The sequence below is a fragment of the Buteo buteo genome, chromosome 3 (genome assembly GCF_964188355.1).
Source record: "Buteo buteo chromosome 3, bButBut1.hap1.1, whole genome shotgun sequence".
In the NCBI taxonomy this organism is placed as follows: domain Eukaryota; kingdom Metazoa; phylum Chordata; class Aves; order Accipitriformes; family Accipitridae; genus Buteo; species Buteo buteo.
This window is the reverse complement of record NC_134173.1, coordinates 11849559-11865733: the sequence shown is the minus strand read 5'-3', so window position 1 is coordinate 11865733 and position 16175 is coordinate 11849559. Positions and strand designations below refer to the sequence as shown.

Below are 16175 nucleotides of genomic sequence, written 5' to 3'. Positions count from 1 at the left end.
ATACCCAGGCTCCTTAGACATCCACTTCAAAGCATCAAAATCTGGGGGGAAAGGCTGCCCACAGTCCAGAAGACACTTCTGAGCTCCAGACACCCTCCTTTTAAGTGCATGAAACTTTAAAGTGAAATATTAGCAATCCTCGCCTTTTGCACTGCTTACTTTTGTAACACAAATACATGGCAACCTATAATCCCTAATCAACCTAGAAAATAAATGCCTGATAAACCAATCTTCTTTTAACCCCATTAACAGATTCTGGCTTCAGTATCAACAGGGTAATTTGCTGTGACTATTTTTAATCCCAACTGCTAAACCATTAATCCCACAATTTCCACATACTATTCCCCTGTCCCTAAATTTACCCAAAGTTACCAACAAATTCACAACTCATTAAAAAGCAGATAAATAAATAACATTTGCAAATATACACCTCCTGGCACTGGAGAACTGAGAGACTCCGATTACTCAGTTGATCCCGTTAAAGCCATTACTTTCTAATTGGAAGAAGTCATTCAGAAGCAAAGCTGTGTGTCTGGCATGTCACTTGACACCTGGTAAGTACCATTCATGATAAGATGAACTCTCCAATATGCTTGCCACAACCAGAATAAGTGGGTTATTTCATCATACGACCGATAGACACAGCTCTCTCTACTAAAATCTGTCCAAATTTAATGGGATTGGGGTTATTGACATAAATTGTCACATTTTCTCAAACTGGCACTAAAACATTCTCCAAGTATCATTATTAATGTCAATATAAATTATGCATTGAAGATCACAGCATTCATTACAGAGGTAAAATTTATCTGGGGGGAAAGAAAAAAAGACAAACAGAGCAAATCTAATTAAAGTAAGTATTTATAGATTTCGTACAGCTTTTCTCAGCAGTGATGAAAACACTTCTCTAAAAATAAGCATTCATGGAGTCATTAAAAACAAATACCAAGAAAGTATTGTGTTAATCAGCTAAAGGTATAGTTATACACAATATGTTGCAAAGGGGCTGACGTGGTAACGCACAAGACTGGTAGTTTATCCAAGGATGTATCAATGTGCTAGCACAACAATCTGCAAAGTAGACCCTTGGTTTCATGTAAGCAGCTACACACAGGAGGAAAAGCTGTATTTAGTGTTGGAAGGGTGATGTTTAATGCTCCTTTCAACTTCTATAAATTACAATGTCAGCCATTCCTAATTGGTATACATTAGTATTCAAACACCACGTTGAAATTAGAAGCTTAGCAGTTTTTCAGTACGCTTATAGGCACTTCACACAAACACGTGAATAACCTTGTTGAAATATTTTTTTTTATTCCAAGGTTAAAAGAAATGACTTTAAGAGACAGATGGTGAGGAACTGGTACCTCACCAAGGAATGCCACTGACTTTTGGAAGTTCTCACCCAACACACGGTATGGGGCTAACTCCTATTTACTGCACGTCTTGGGACTCCCAAGTAGAGCCCCGTCCCCTGAAACCCTGCAGATATGGATAGCTAGGAGGGCACAGGGGAAAGCAAGCCTAAAAATACAACTCCCAGGGGCTCCAAATGCAAAGGGAAAATAAGAGACCTTATTTCCCTAATTGCATAGTTTAAATCAATCCTTAAGCCGCCCTATTCATGGTTTTATCATACTTGGCTGCCAATACTGGTACCAGCTCACCCATATAGGTGCCTCACAGTCTACCACACGGGAAGCCAGAATGCATCCATTAAAACAGACAACTAAGCCACCTCTGTGCAACGACTGGAGCGGGGGGGGGGAAAGAAACTCTTTCCAAGCACATCCTCAACCATCAAAGGAGCAGCTCTAGTTTCAGCCAGCAGAGACCGTAACACCTCGCCCCGCGATCCTTTTACAACACACTGTGTCACTGGCTATTGTTCATAACTCTTCCTGCAAATCATTTCAACATTCAGACCCCGGCTATTTCTTACGGAAATTATTTCAAAAAGGGGGGGGGGGGGGGGGGGAATTGCTTACTCATGAACCTGGTATCATTATAACAATGAGGCAAAACAGCTAAAGACACAGTTACATTGCACAATCCTAAATGCATCATTTATTGTACTAGATTTCAGAAAAAGAACATTCTGAAACACTAAAATAAATCAGAGCATAAATGTGACTTGTTGTCAGCTCATACAATATGGGTTAAATGCTACCATATGGTGAGTGCACACACGTTACCCTTTTAAAAACAAAGAACATGGCTAATTTCTTTCCCAAATCTATTTTTAAATAAACAAACATGATTATTTTAAAACGAGGCTACAATTGTGACTAACACACCTCAATTTCCACCACTCTCTCTCTCTTTACTGAGAACTAATGCCACTTCACTGCTCACCATCTTTTTAAAAAAGACAGGGAAAAATTACTATTAAAGTCAGCTTAATTCCTGTAATAAGACAACATGAACATTTCCATGCAGTGCAAAAATAGTGACAAGCCAACTCACCGTTCTTCCTTCATTTTACCTGCCACAAAAGCCAAGCATGCGTCTGCGTGTGTGCAATACGTTAAAACTCACTGACATACGATCCGATTTTCAGCAAACGCTCCCAACAGGACCTGCCCGATAGACTGAGCTCTCGTTTTCTCTGCATCCCCCCAGTCATGTACTGAAACACAGTTTTGGTACACTCCCAACCAAAAAGAAAGAAAAAAAAAGGGACCAAAGCAAACATGTATGAAATACACACAGGGTAGCTGGAGCGGATGGTGTTGGTTTGAAAATTGTCTGTCTAGCCTCTGTGCCGAGTATTTGTTTTTATCATTATACTATAAGTGAAACATGTCAGAAGTCTAAAAATAGCTACAAATTGTAATTATATGCTTTGTAGTTTCTGTTTTACTTTGAGAAGAAGATTAAAAGCTAGATAGTTTTAGAAACTGGCCTTAAAGATTTGGGGAGCCACAAAATCATTCTACTTTGCAATTTGGAGTACACTGCTGGAAAACATTTCCTTTGGGACGTAAATATGACGGCCCCAACACGGAGAAGCAAGCTCCCAACGCCATGCAGCAAGATGGTGAGAAAGAAAAGGGAGAAGAGTAGACAAAGAAAAAAGTAATTTCTTAGAGATTCTAAGAGTGCCCTGATTACGGATGTAATACTATAAGCTTTAATTAGGAGCTAAGTGCTGTGTGCTAAATTCATCCCCACACACAGCCCTGTAAATTCAGAGTCACTCTACTAAAGTTACCGTGGGTTTACGACGACTGTACAACAGCAACGCCTGGCCTTTGGCTTCTGTAACAGCCCGTAATGAAACGTGGGTTTCATTGAACAAGTGTTAAGCTACGCAATATCCTGCTGATACGAACTAAATTCTTTTCCTTAAGCAATCATTTTAATGAAAGGTTAGCAAAAAATGGATTTTAAGTGGCCATCAGAACATAAGTGGTTTTGAATCCAGAGTAAAAACCCTCTGTTCCTCCACGACATAAGATTTAAAACAGCTTAGACCAGTGTCTTCACTAACACCTGACTCTGTCACCATGTAAACAGCCACTGTCCCAGTGTCCCTGCAACAGGCACTATTTGCAGTGTTAGCTCACAACTCAGGAGCGGCAAACAAACAAATTATCTTGCAGCAGCCCAGTGCTACTGCTATAGAATACCTGCTAGAACTTATTAGGCAATAAATAGTTTGGCAGCAACCTAAGAGATGCAAGTATTGTCCATCCGCGCACTAATTTAATCTCAGAACATATGCTTAATGCCTGGAGTCCGTTTGCATAAGAGCTGTTGCCGTAATAACAGTTTCAGGAACGCAAGGAGAAACTGCTAACATGAAGTGTGTTAACAACGCTGATGGGCCTCTGCAGATAACCAAGATGTAAACAACATCAAAAAACGAATAACCGACATTGAGTAATCATCGCATCAAAAAAACAGAGCTCATTGGCTTCAAATAGCAAAGCAGGTTCAGCAGATCAAGAGACTGAACATTTGCTGACTAACAGTTAGGTAATGAACGTAAACATTTGGAATGAAGTCATCATCCTAATGAAAGCCATGGCAATGTTAACTACCTGGACCATAATCCACTAGCATGTTTTAATGCGGGCTCACTAACATAATATTTACTAGAATCGCTCCTGCTGGAAAAGGACAGAAAGTCTCATTTACTTTTAACATGGAAGTGACAATCAAGAAATATTGCTATTTGTTAAGTCTTTGTAACTCCCAAGTATTGTACTGATGACGCCCAGAGAGTTACTGTGCAGTTACGCTGGGTAACTGAAAAACAGAATTTTGCCTTCAATGACTGAGTCGGAACAGCTTTATCCTAGCACTGAAGTGTATAAACATTTGCAGCATGTAAGATGTCTGCTTTGAAAAAGGAATGTTGCTCCAAGGTTCAAATATTTATATTGCAGATATCTAATCAAATAAATGTGACTTTTTTTTTTTTCTGTTTTTTTGCCATGTGGTGATTAATTATCTGGATTAAGTGTATGGATACACGAAAAAAAAAAAGAGAAAGAAAAAATCACTGTAGTAAGTTTTAGCTGATTAATTGCTGATATTGTTAAGGATTTCAGACGCACATACAGAAACTGCAATTCCACCCAGAGACACCCTCATGCAACTCCTAGTAGTCAATGGGAGTGGCAAGCATACTTATTAGGGGACAGCGCTGGGCTCACAAGCAACAAGTCAATTTATAGGACGGTTGTACACACTTTTGCCCAACTGAGGAACATCGCACAGCTGTGAAAAACAGTAGTAGTCCATTTCCCCCTGCTGCACAGAAATTTATCGCCCATTCAGGCTTAAAAGGTACGTATCTACAAATTCATACTTGTGTCTCAAAAACTTAAACAGGCACATTTTACTTGCAAAATTTGCAAGCTCAGACAAGTTGCTTCCTGCAAAACGCAATCAACTTTGTATTTCAGCTTTCTATTTTGATGACTTTAAGAAACAATACAGTCAAACCCAGCTTGAGTACACATATGCAGACTTCATCACTGGTCTCACAAAAGCTTATGCATTGGCTCATTTTGCATACTGTACGTAATCCCAGAGAAGTCCTGGAAGTATTTGGCATGAATTTAAATCTTCACAGAAGTGAGATCTTTCAAAGTTGACAGGTTTTGGATCATACTAAATATAGATGCCCTCCATCAGATGGGACCTCAGCCTAAAACTCACCCCCGTTAAGATCACAGATAACTACAGATAACTCTGTTGAAGTCACCTGCACATGAAGACCTTAAAAAAAATCCAAATAAATAGACTGCCCAAAGTTCGCAAGAGTTAGTAACTACATCACTCTTCTGATGATACTCTTCCAGGCTGCCCTCGCTGGTACCAGCTACACAAGCATTCACGGCAAGCTTCATTTTAAAGGCTGCTCATTTTTCAGTCAATTGAAGCCAACGTCCCTGCTTCTGAAGCAGATCTGTCAAGTGTTAAGACATAAACATCTTCCTTAGCCAAAATGAGGGATGGCTGCGCTCACGGGCAGTTCAACAGGCAGAGATTCGGAATGATGGCACAATCGTTTTCACCCCTTCAATGAGTACTTCTGTACTCATAATTGCTATTATTAAATCTTGGTGACAGCATGATACTATGACCAACTATAAAAACATACAATGAACCCGATTTTTAAAGCGAAGACATTAGTCACTGTCACAGGAAAACTTTAATCTACAAAAGCTGAATGTCACTGCTGTTGCTCCATTCCAGCCAGCTATACTGTTATCGAGGTCACTTGCAAATAACAACAGGTAGCCTTTGCCTTAGCGATGTAAACTGTTTTCTATGATGCACAGAGAGGTAGTCGTTCACATCCACGGAGGGACTCTATGCAGCTCTCGATGCATATTTTAGTCACATAGAGCAATGCAGAAGGTCACGCTGAGCTTACATAGGAGCTGTGCTAACAAATACCAGTCCTCTCTCTAAATGTGTTTTGGATCATTCCTTAAGACAATGTTATTCTCACTGATGTTTTTCTCTTTTTTTCTTTTGTAAGCATTATCTTTGCATATTAAACTAACAGTTTAGAGTGGTGCTGTAATGCCCTATTGTTCACACAGACCACAGAGTACTTACCACTAACTAGATGTCTCTTCAACATCACTCAGTTTTATAGGAACTAAAGGCTTGAAAACAAATCCCAGGCCAGAATTTTTAGAGATACCTAAAAAATATTTTACACCAGGAGCTAGTAAAGGTGCTGCGCACCATGCCAGTAACACAAAGCTCCACACAAATCACTTTATTGTACAGAGCTCATCCAAGATGGCTATGACAGCTACTCTTGTGAAACTAAAGATGTCTCCTGGAATAACTGCGCTGTAATACTAATTACACCACAGGTGCTCCTACACAACTTCAGCTTCCAGTTTTACCAGGGGAAAAGCTCCGAAAACCACTGCAGCCCACCCCTCCTCACCACCCGGCAGGACAAGATGGGGCGTGCAGAGCAGTGCACGACCAGGCCGGGCAGCCGTGGGTCGGCTGTGATAGAGCTGAAGGACACGCTGGCAGAAAACAAAGCGGCAGCGCTCACCGAGAGGCGACTCATCCCATGGCCATAGACAACACTACAGGAGCAAAACTCCCCCAGATACTCCCCGCCTTGGTAAAACCTCTGCTCCTATCACCACTACCCCTCCCTGGCATTGCTCTCCCCCCAAAACACCCAACACCTCTTGCAACGCAGTTATTTTTGGCCGGTGAGCAGCAGCCAGCCTGAGGGGCAAGAGTGGGGAGCCCCCCTTGGAGGGTGCTCCCGGCACCCACTGCCACCCACACCCACCCGTGGGGCACATCCCCAGCACCACACGCACCCATGCACGAGTACACACATGCACCTGCCTCAGTGCAGCACCCCCCCCACCCCGCACGCGTGCACGCACACACCTGCACCCATGCGATTCTCACCCTGGCGTGCACACACATACCTGTCCCCCCCCCACAGGACCTGCGGGCACACGCATCTGGCCCATGTGCAGCGATGCCACATACCCCATCCTGGCCCTGCATGTGCGCGCACACACACCCCCGTCCCACTCGCAACAACATCCCTCCTGGCCCCACGTGTACCTGCCCTGCATGCAGTCGCATGGCCCCCCAGCATGTACACACACATGCACACACACACCCCCCTCCCCGGTCCCATCCACCCCCCCCGCCCCCCCGTGGGTTTGAGGGAGAGATGAAGGGGAAGCAGCTGCAGGTCGCTGCCCTCCCTCAGGGTCAGCATCCTCTTGCTCGGTCCCCTCCAGGACAAGCAGGGCCTTAATGCACTGCAGGAAAGCCATGGTCAAAAATCAAGACATGCACGCCCCACAAAACAAAACTCTCAGCTATCAACTCACCCACATGCCACGCACAAGGAGGGGGGGCACAAAGGAAATCTGGCACAAGAGCTTGAAAAACAGACCCCCCCTCCCAATCAACCCATGTTATGCCATTCAGCTTCTGCTTAAAATTATGCTTTTTTTTTGGGGGGGGGGCGGGGGGGAGGGAGGGGGGTAAGCCAACCAAATACACGGTTGCCAAGTCGAGTTAATGAAAAACCCTTTGGCTGTTAACTCATTTAGTGCAGCAAGCATGAAATAAAGTCCATGGCACAGGGCCAAAGCGCAGCGGCCCTTTGCCGGGCAGGCTTCTGGGACCTCTCCCCGACCGCCGAGGAGCCAGCCAGCTCACAATTTAGAAGAGCTGCGATTTTCCTCTAGAAATGGGTGAATCCGCCTTCAAGACAAAAAAAGAATAGAATTTACAAAAAAAAAAAGAAGGCGTACCGATGGCATCGCCAGGCCCGAGAAGATCTTTTCATAAGGGCACTTTTGCATCCACTTCCAAAAAAAAAAACAAAAAACAAAAAACAACCCAGCCCACCCCATCCAACCCCACCGCTGCGAGGGGAACTGCGAGGGGGCAGAAGCAACGCGGCCGGGCGGAGGAGGAGCGCACAGCGCCGGGGCCGGGGGGTCCCGCTCCCCGTCCCACCGCGCCGCGCCCCGACACCCCCGGGGCCGAGCGGAGCCGAGCGGGGCCGGGCGGTGGCGGGAGGCGGGTCCGTGGGCTGGGGCCGCCCCGGCGGGGCGGGGAACGCGGGCGTGGGCTCCGCGGCGCGTCCGTCCGTCCGTCCGGTCGTTCGTTCGTTCGTTCGGCCGGCCCACCCACCACCCCCCCCCGCCGCCGAGGAAACTTCTCCGCTGGCAGGGAAAGAGTTCGGCTCTCCGGCTGGGGAGACGCTGCCGGCGGCCTGGGTGCGACGGGGGCGGGGGGGGAAGAGGAGGAAGAGGAGGAGGAGGAGGAGGAGGAGGCGGCGGCGGCGAGAGAGTTGAGCCTCTCCCCAAAAAGGGACTTTGACCCCGCACCGCTCTCGGGCGGACCCCGAATTACCTATTTTTGTCACAGGTCAGATCCTAACGCACGTCGGCACAGCGTCTAATTTATGAACTCATCAGCCTAATTTCATTATTTAATCATGCGCCCAGCAATCGTGTTTCCTTAAGAAAGGACTGACCTATTTTTGGCTGGAGATAAACGATCATGTTAACAGATGTTAATCTTGTAATCTGTTTTTCCTGTAAGCACTTCTCATACCCGCGTTTCAGACATTAAAAAAAAAAATCTTTCCCAAACGACCTGACGTCACGATTCAGTCCTTATTAAAAAAAAAAAAAAATCTCGCAATGGTTTCAAAGACATTAAATCTTTTTCACTTTATAAATGCTGATTTGTTCTGCCTCAACTCCCACAGGCTTTTATTTGCATTTCAAATTCCACAGGTTACACCAGTCGCCTTTTCAGAAAATGTAAACCAACAATAAGGCAGCAAATGGGGGGGGGGGGGGAGGGGAGGGGAACCCTGCATCTGGATTAAATAAAGACCAGAATTAATGTTTAGAAAGCAGTCCGAGCAAAATTATATTTGCACGCCCAGTGCCCGAGCGCCTCCGTATCTATAGGGGTAATGTAAAGGATAAGCTGTGGGCACACACAATGCGCATTCCCCAGAAGATCCCTGTCTGCTGCTGGGAGCTTATTAACGCTCCTAATAAATGGTGCTGACTCCAAACCGACACTTTTCGGCTTAAAACACAGGGTTTGTCTCCAGCAGTTAATTGCAGAGGTTAGCAGGTTTGAGGGGAAAAACAACGGCCGGCTGTCATGCTCCGCACGCCTCCCCACACGTACTGCCTCTTTTAACACCCCACCTTGTTCCCTTATAGCAAAGTTTACCCAGCCAAACTTTCCTCAACTTGCCCAAGTACTTAATTCGCATTAGGATCGCGACTAGGCGCTATGCTAATTATCACCGAAGATAGTAGCGGGGGGGGGGGGAGGGAGGGAGGGACGAGGAGGAGGAAAGCTTTTATAGCACAAAATGTCTGGAACTGCATTATTTCTATTCTTCTTCTCTTTCTCTCTCTCCTTTCCCTCTCTCCCGTCGCTCGTCGTGTCGTCCCCGTCCTCCGCCCCCCCCCTTTCCTTTTTTTTTAACATATACATTAAACTCCGTGCCTCTCTCCCCACCCCACCCGCATCCAACGGGCTATTTTCCTCTTCTGGAAATAATCGCTACGGAGACATTGTCCTTCGAGCCCTCCTCGCTGTCTATATGTGAAGAATTGTTTTCTCCGCCCGCCCACCCCCAACTTCCTTTGATAAACTGTGTACTTCTGTAACGGGGATCACGCAGCTATCCACTCGCAGCGGAGAGTAGCCAAAAAAACACGGGGGGTTGGGGGGGGGAGAACGGGACCGGGGGGGGACGGGGACCCACACAACCGCACACCGGGCATTTCACGCACACGCTGGCTGAATCGATGCGATCGGGCGAGGGGGAGGGGGGGATGAGGGGGGGGAAAAATAAATAAATAAAAAGAACCACTTAATAATTTAAGTGGCGACGCGGGGCTCCAAGACCCATCACCCACCTTCATTAGCCGGAGCATTTTACTTTAAAGTGAGGTAATTTGTTCTTTGTTTCTTAATGGATTAATATCGCAGTCCGCCCCCCCGCCCGTGACGGAGCGTACAAAGCCAAAAGGCTCCCAAGAGCCCGCAAGACCCCCCCCCCAACCCCCGGCACCACCGCTGCAGTAAAACCGACCCCCCCCCCCCCGTTCTCCTCACGAAACAGCGCAAAGTTACCATTTTGGAGCCGCTCCGATGACCGGGGGGACAGTTCCCGGTAGGGAGGAAAGTAGGGGGGGGGGGGGGGTCGCGCGAAGTTGTTGTGTTTTTGGGGTTTGTTTGGGGTTTTGGTGGGGTTTTTTTTTCCCCTCAGGGGCGCAGCCCGAGGACACCCCCCCCCCCTCCCGCGCCGCCCCTCACCTCCTCCGCTGGCCGGCGGCGGCAACGTTTGTGGAAGGGCGCGCCGAGCCGCCCGCCGCCCTGAAGGTGAAACCGCGCGCGCCGCATGCGAGCGGCGGCAACGGCGGCAGCGGCAACGGCAGCGGCAGCAGCAGCAACAGCGGCGGCGGCGGCGGCGAGCTGCACATGATCCGCCGAGCGGCTCCACTCGGCGCGGGCGGGGGCGGCCCGCCGGCCCCCGCCGCGCCCCGCGCCCGCGCGCCGCCCCCGCCCGCCGCGCCCGCGCGCCGCGCCCGCGCCCGCCGCCGCCGCCGCCGCCGCCCCGCCCGCCACCTCCGCCGCTGCCACCGCCGCCGCCGCGAGTCCCCCCGGCGGCCGTAATGGTCTGGCCGGTACCGACTATTGTCTCCGCGGTGGAAAGTTGGGGCGCTGTGGGGTGGGGGGGGGGTGCCGGGCACCGCGTTGTGCGGGCGCGGAGTCGCGCTTCTGCTCCGCCGCCCCCGGTTCCCACGTACCTCCGGCCGCGAAAGGTGCGGGCTGGAGTTGCCCCAGATGCATTTCTATTAGAAACTTTTTTTTTTTTTTTTTTGGGGGGGGGTGGGGGGGGGCCGAATTCCACTGGTAAAATATTTATGGATCTATTGAAATGCGCAGAAACAACAACATTAAAGTCCTCAATCAAGATCAAAGAGGAATACTGTTCAACAGCCACGCTGGGGAAGTTGAAAGACCTCCGAACAAATCAATCTGCCATATGGCTTTTTAAAAAAAAAAACAAAAAACACACACACAACCGACCAAAAAGCACCACCGCTCCGATCTCTGAAAAGTTCCAATTCTTGTTTTCCTGCGTGTTTGCGAAGCTCGGTTTAATCACGCCAAATATGTGTGCCATAGGCGAGGGGAGTATGTTTAGTCTATGGCTGGAAAGCCTAATTTAATCTGCTAAAGCTCGGTACTAGACATCAAGGGTGTGGAAGGGGGTTTTTTTTCTTTTTTTTTTTTTTCTCCCCTCTTTCTTTCTTTGTCTCGTAACGTGCGATGACGTAGAATTGACACGGAGGACTTTTGACGAAGGGTCGGTGTTATCTCGACGCCCCGGGCCGGCAGACCCCCCCCCCCCCGGGGTACCCCTGCTCCGAGCACCCCCCCCCACCCCCCGGTCCCAGTCCCGGTCCCGGTGCCGGTGCCCCCCCCCCCCCACAGCCCCTGCCTCCCTCCGGCTCCGTCTTTGCACTTCGGCAAAGAGAAGAAAACAAAATTGGGACCGGGAGGGTCTTTTTTGGGGGGGTCGGCTTTAAATCCTGCCCTTCCCAGTGCTGATTACCAGAACCCTCGGAATAAAGGAAAGGGGCGGGGGTGGGGGGCAGCGAGCGAGAGGGAAAGTTGGTAATGAAGGATACACGAATCATAAAATGTAAGCTATGTGTGATTAATGATCTGCACTAATTTGAATAGCAGGCGTGTTAAAGGTCATTGACAATTGTTGCTGCTTTCAGCATGAATGCCTGAGTGGGATGTATTTGGGACAATCAAATTTGATTCCGATTCACAGGAAAAAAAAAAAAAATTATCGGACGTGTGGAGCAGCTGGTCAAAATACAGAGAGGACGCGCTTTAAAAAAATGCGCTCTGCCTGTCCTTCAAAGGCAGCTTCGTCACGTTAGTAGGTTTTTAAATGCCTCAATAGTAAATAATGTATCTGGAATGTCTAGATTTTGTTCCTTATGCATCAGCATCTTTCCTGCACACTTTTTCAATCGCAGGCCAAATTGTGTTCCCCGTTACTCCGGACTTGCAGCGTTTTGTGGGAATTCCGAGTTCACCGATGCCGCCGGATTTACCTGTGCGCGGACCGGAGCAGATGTCACCTCTCTGAGCTTGAAGAATTCACCCCAGGCACACGCCTGTAACCCAAGAGTGGAGATTCTCTAATCGCAGTTTATATAGTAGTTTAGCATTTCTTTACACAAAGAGTAAGAAATCCATTGTAAATCAGCATTCCTGGGCAGTATTTAGAACTACAGTATTAAGCTAATAATTTCCATATGGTGAAAATTGACAAGTCAGAGCAATGAAAGGTGCATGAGACTTCCCAACTCCTCTACCTAAAAATGTGATTTTTTTACAACCTACTCCTTTTCTCTCTCAGTCTGTATAGATTCTTTTCCTCAGACAGTAAAACATGAGAATACACAACACCGCGCTCGCTCTGTTACTTGATAGAGTAATGCTTAAAATGTTTAATGTTTTCTATATTTGCTTCCACAGGCCCCAGTCCTGCGCTCCTTGTTCCCATAAAAAATAGGATACTGAGGCTACGGGGGCGAAAGGACTGGCGAACCCATCTCAAGCTTAGTAAGTGAGGGGTATTCTGCTTTAATGGAAAGGCAATTAAAAATTCAGAAGTTGCAGAGACTTTAAAAACAATCAAGCGGTATATTAATTTCACGGAAAGTCACTAGCAGAGTTCCTCTGTCCATGTAATTTTAAATAGGAGATTTTTCTCACATTTCTTCTGCTGAGTTCAGCGCTTCTGGGTTTTAAAAGCAAAACTGGAAGAGTGTAAGAACGTATAGGCTTAAAAGATATGCAAAATGTGTTTACATAATATCGTCGATGTCGTTAGAAATTTCAGGTGGAGGAGATATTCTTAATTTTCAAATCGTTGGTAACATACCATTACATGGGTGATTAATCTGTTTGCAGACACTGTTTACCCATTTTATCTTTGCCAGAAATCTTCCAGGAGATGTCCTCCCGTTTCAAATTCTTTAAATTACAGTATTTCGTATGAGAATGTCAGCGATATTAATGGCTCAATACGTGTTTTGCTATTTATAGACTCACATGTATAATAATTCTGGCTAATGAAATACTTGGAGCAGGAAAACATTTATTTACTTTTGCTGTGGTCTAATAAATTATTTGTTCAGCATTTGGGACCAGGCTTACTCAAGTTAAGGAAAATGGCAGTTTGATGAAAATCTGTGCGATGACTTGTCTGCATAACTTAGCCTTAGGAATGATTGGTGGAAGTTTAGATAAGAAAAGGTTCCCGAGAAACACCGTGGTGGAATAGCAGGGAAAAAAGGCCGTCTCTCTAAAAGCAAAGCTGAAAGCATATATAAATACTTCAAGGCAGGCGAACAAGTCAAGTTTGGATTACGTTTTATGTATACGTGTGTGCGTGTATACGTCAATGCGCAGATACATGGAGTGAAATGTAATCTAGAGGAGCCGGTTGCTGTAGCTTTCGCTGTGTGCTTGCTCACTCAGCTTTTGTGCCCATGAATATTTTCCGTTGTTACAAATATATCTGAAATTTAGAGAATGTATCTAAACAATGCTAATCCATGATGGTTTAAGGCTCTTGATTTTTTTTAAGAAATCTGTCTCTCCAGCTTAAGGCTCTGACTAGCATTTTCCTTGGGGTCTCCCGTCACATCTGTCTCTCAACGATTAGCTTTATAGTTAGTTCTGTTCTGCCGATAAAACAATATATATCTATTTTAATCTAAACCAGAGATTTCGCTTTCAAAGTGCGCTTGGGTCAGAAAAAAAGAGCGCGCAAAGTCTGATGACAGATAATCTTGTATTAGTCTTTACATTCTAACCCGGACTTTTTCTTGGTGTATTTGGAAATACAAAGAGCATGTGCAGAAGTTACAAACCGGAAGGCACAGGCGGCTCTAATACCCATGTACATCTGCAGATCACCGCACAGAAACATTCCCAGTGATGCTTTTTAACAAGAAACTAACATTTCTGACTCCAATTAAAATAGGCCATTCTAACACTGCTGTGCTTTCAGAGTTTATGTGGGTGGCACAAACTTCGCTCCGAAACAAAATGGTTTCAATCAATAAGAAGCGTACACTCTTGGATAAAATACGTCGACTTCTCACGTGCACCACAAAAATCCTTCTCTCTTCTTTCATCGTGCCTCAGTGGCTGCGCGGTGTCAGGCTGCTTCCAAAGTTTGTACTACGAAAACGCACCACGACCCAGCAAAGTTTTGCACGCCGGTGTACTTCGGGTCTGCACGGATTGAGGTCAAGCCCTTGCGCCCCATTAATTTAGTCAGGCATAAATCTAGCAAACGGATTTGAAAATAATTTTCCATTTGGAGAGCCGCACGTATTTCGGGGCCTGAGGAATCTATTAACATGTAACCACAATAAGCGACTTGGGCATATCTGATGACAAATTGTATGGGGTGTCAGGATGTGGTCATATCCTCTTTAGCTTCCACTCATACAAGTTGTCCCCTTGCTATTGAAGGAATTGCTTTAATGATAAAAGATGATCGGTGTTTGTCTCCATCATCTCATTTATGACATGTAATGAGCTTTTCCTCATGGCAGAAATAATGCGGAGACCTTTCTTGAAGAATCAAGATTTCTAACTCTAATGTCTTTCATACTTGCCCCTACCATCAACACAGTTGCTAGGATATAGCCTGATTTTGATTTTTGTGCTTTGATCCTCTCAAACCCACATTTTTTTTACATCACATTATTCAACATCGCTTTTACAGTGACACTGAAGAAGAGAGCAGGAAAAGTTAATACTGCAAAGTCAGTACAGCCTCAGTGTACATGGTTATTTTAGGTTCATGCTAAATGCTGTATATAGTACCAACTTTTCCAGCCCTGGCAGTCACATTTTCTCACCCATATGTAATTTTATAAACTACATCACGGCTTCACAGCAGGTAGGGAGCCCACAAACCTGTTCTTAATTTCAGCTTAACTGAAAGAATCTCAGCAGCAGCTGGTTTCAGAATAGCTGATACAGACTTCCACAGATGTGGCCCATAATAGGTTCAGAAATAAAAAAAGAACTAGGCCACAACGTAGAATTAATTTCAAGGAAGACAAATTCAATAAGGATGCCACTTTTAAGAGTTTTGGGGGGTTTTTTTAAGAGATCTTTGGGAGGGCATATTTCTCTGGCCTGGCTTTTTTTTTTTTTTATGCTGCCTACCGATCGTAATACTGCAGTACACCGATTTTCTGGCAGGCTGGACCTGGCTGTTAGTGGGCTGCGCTCTCTCAAAGCAAAGAAACGGGCTATTTCTGAGTTTGTGTCGCCTCCCTTCCCCTCCCCCTCGCCCTTCTTATGTTCCTCCAAGCATAACTGATAGTACTGGAGTGCTTGTGCGCTTTTCTAACTGGACCAGACAAAGAGGTACAATAGCTAAAAATGACCTCCGATGATACAGCGAATGCACCGCTTGATAAAACTGGGGAAACTGGTTGCTAGCTGTAAAACAACGTGTTATTCCGTGATGTTTCACAAACCTGAAATAAAGGAATACAGAAAAAACAGTTTCACAAATGTTAATTTCTGGAGTTTAGTAAGGGGGAGGCTTTAGATGATTTCTGTAACGGCATGACAAATACATCGATGTACTTACTATGTTCTGCTGAGTAAAAAATGCCTCAAAAGTAAAAGTGGAACAAAACAGTCACTTGTTCTCGCTAACAAAATTTCCCTTGACGTTCTGTGCAGTGGTCTAAGTGTTTGAATAATCTTGGTTTATATGGTCTTTCAGCTCAGGCATGCGAGGAAAAAGGAACTTCAAAAAGAGAATATTTTACCTGATGTGTACTATTTTAAGGCTTCAGTAATTAGAGAACTGCAAAGGTCAAAATAGCCATCAATATCACGAGCAACAGAGTAGAAGTAACATGTTTAAGAGGAAGTTAGTTGGTTGGCTGTAACATAATCTGCTGTAAGCACTAGGGTGCGGATCTGCAATGATGAGCAGCAGAAGAAACAGCGTCAGATATTTATTTTGCTGAAAGCACATGAGAACTTGCAAATAAGAAATAGAGATGCTTTCAGGTCTAAAATCCCAG

The 16175-nt window shown here is 45.8% G+C and overlaps 1 protein-coding gene across 1 annotated transcript in view; it reads right to left on the bottom strand.

Annotated features, from left to right (window-relative positions):
- ZNF516 (zinc finger protein 516) overlaps positions 1–10537 on the bottom strand; it is a 102771-nt gene extending 92234 nt beyond the window's left edge. The window contains exon 1 of the mRNA XM_075022866.1: positions 10330–10537. The gene's annotated coding sequence lies outside the window, so the exon portion shown is untranslated. The remainder of the gene's footprint in view (positions 1–10329) is intronic.
- Positions 10538–16175: the final 5638 nt, after the last annotated feature.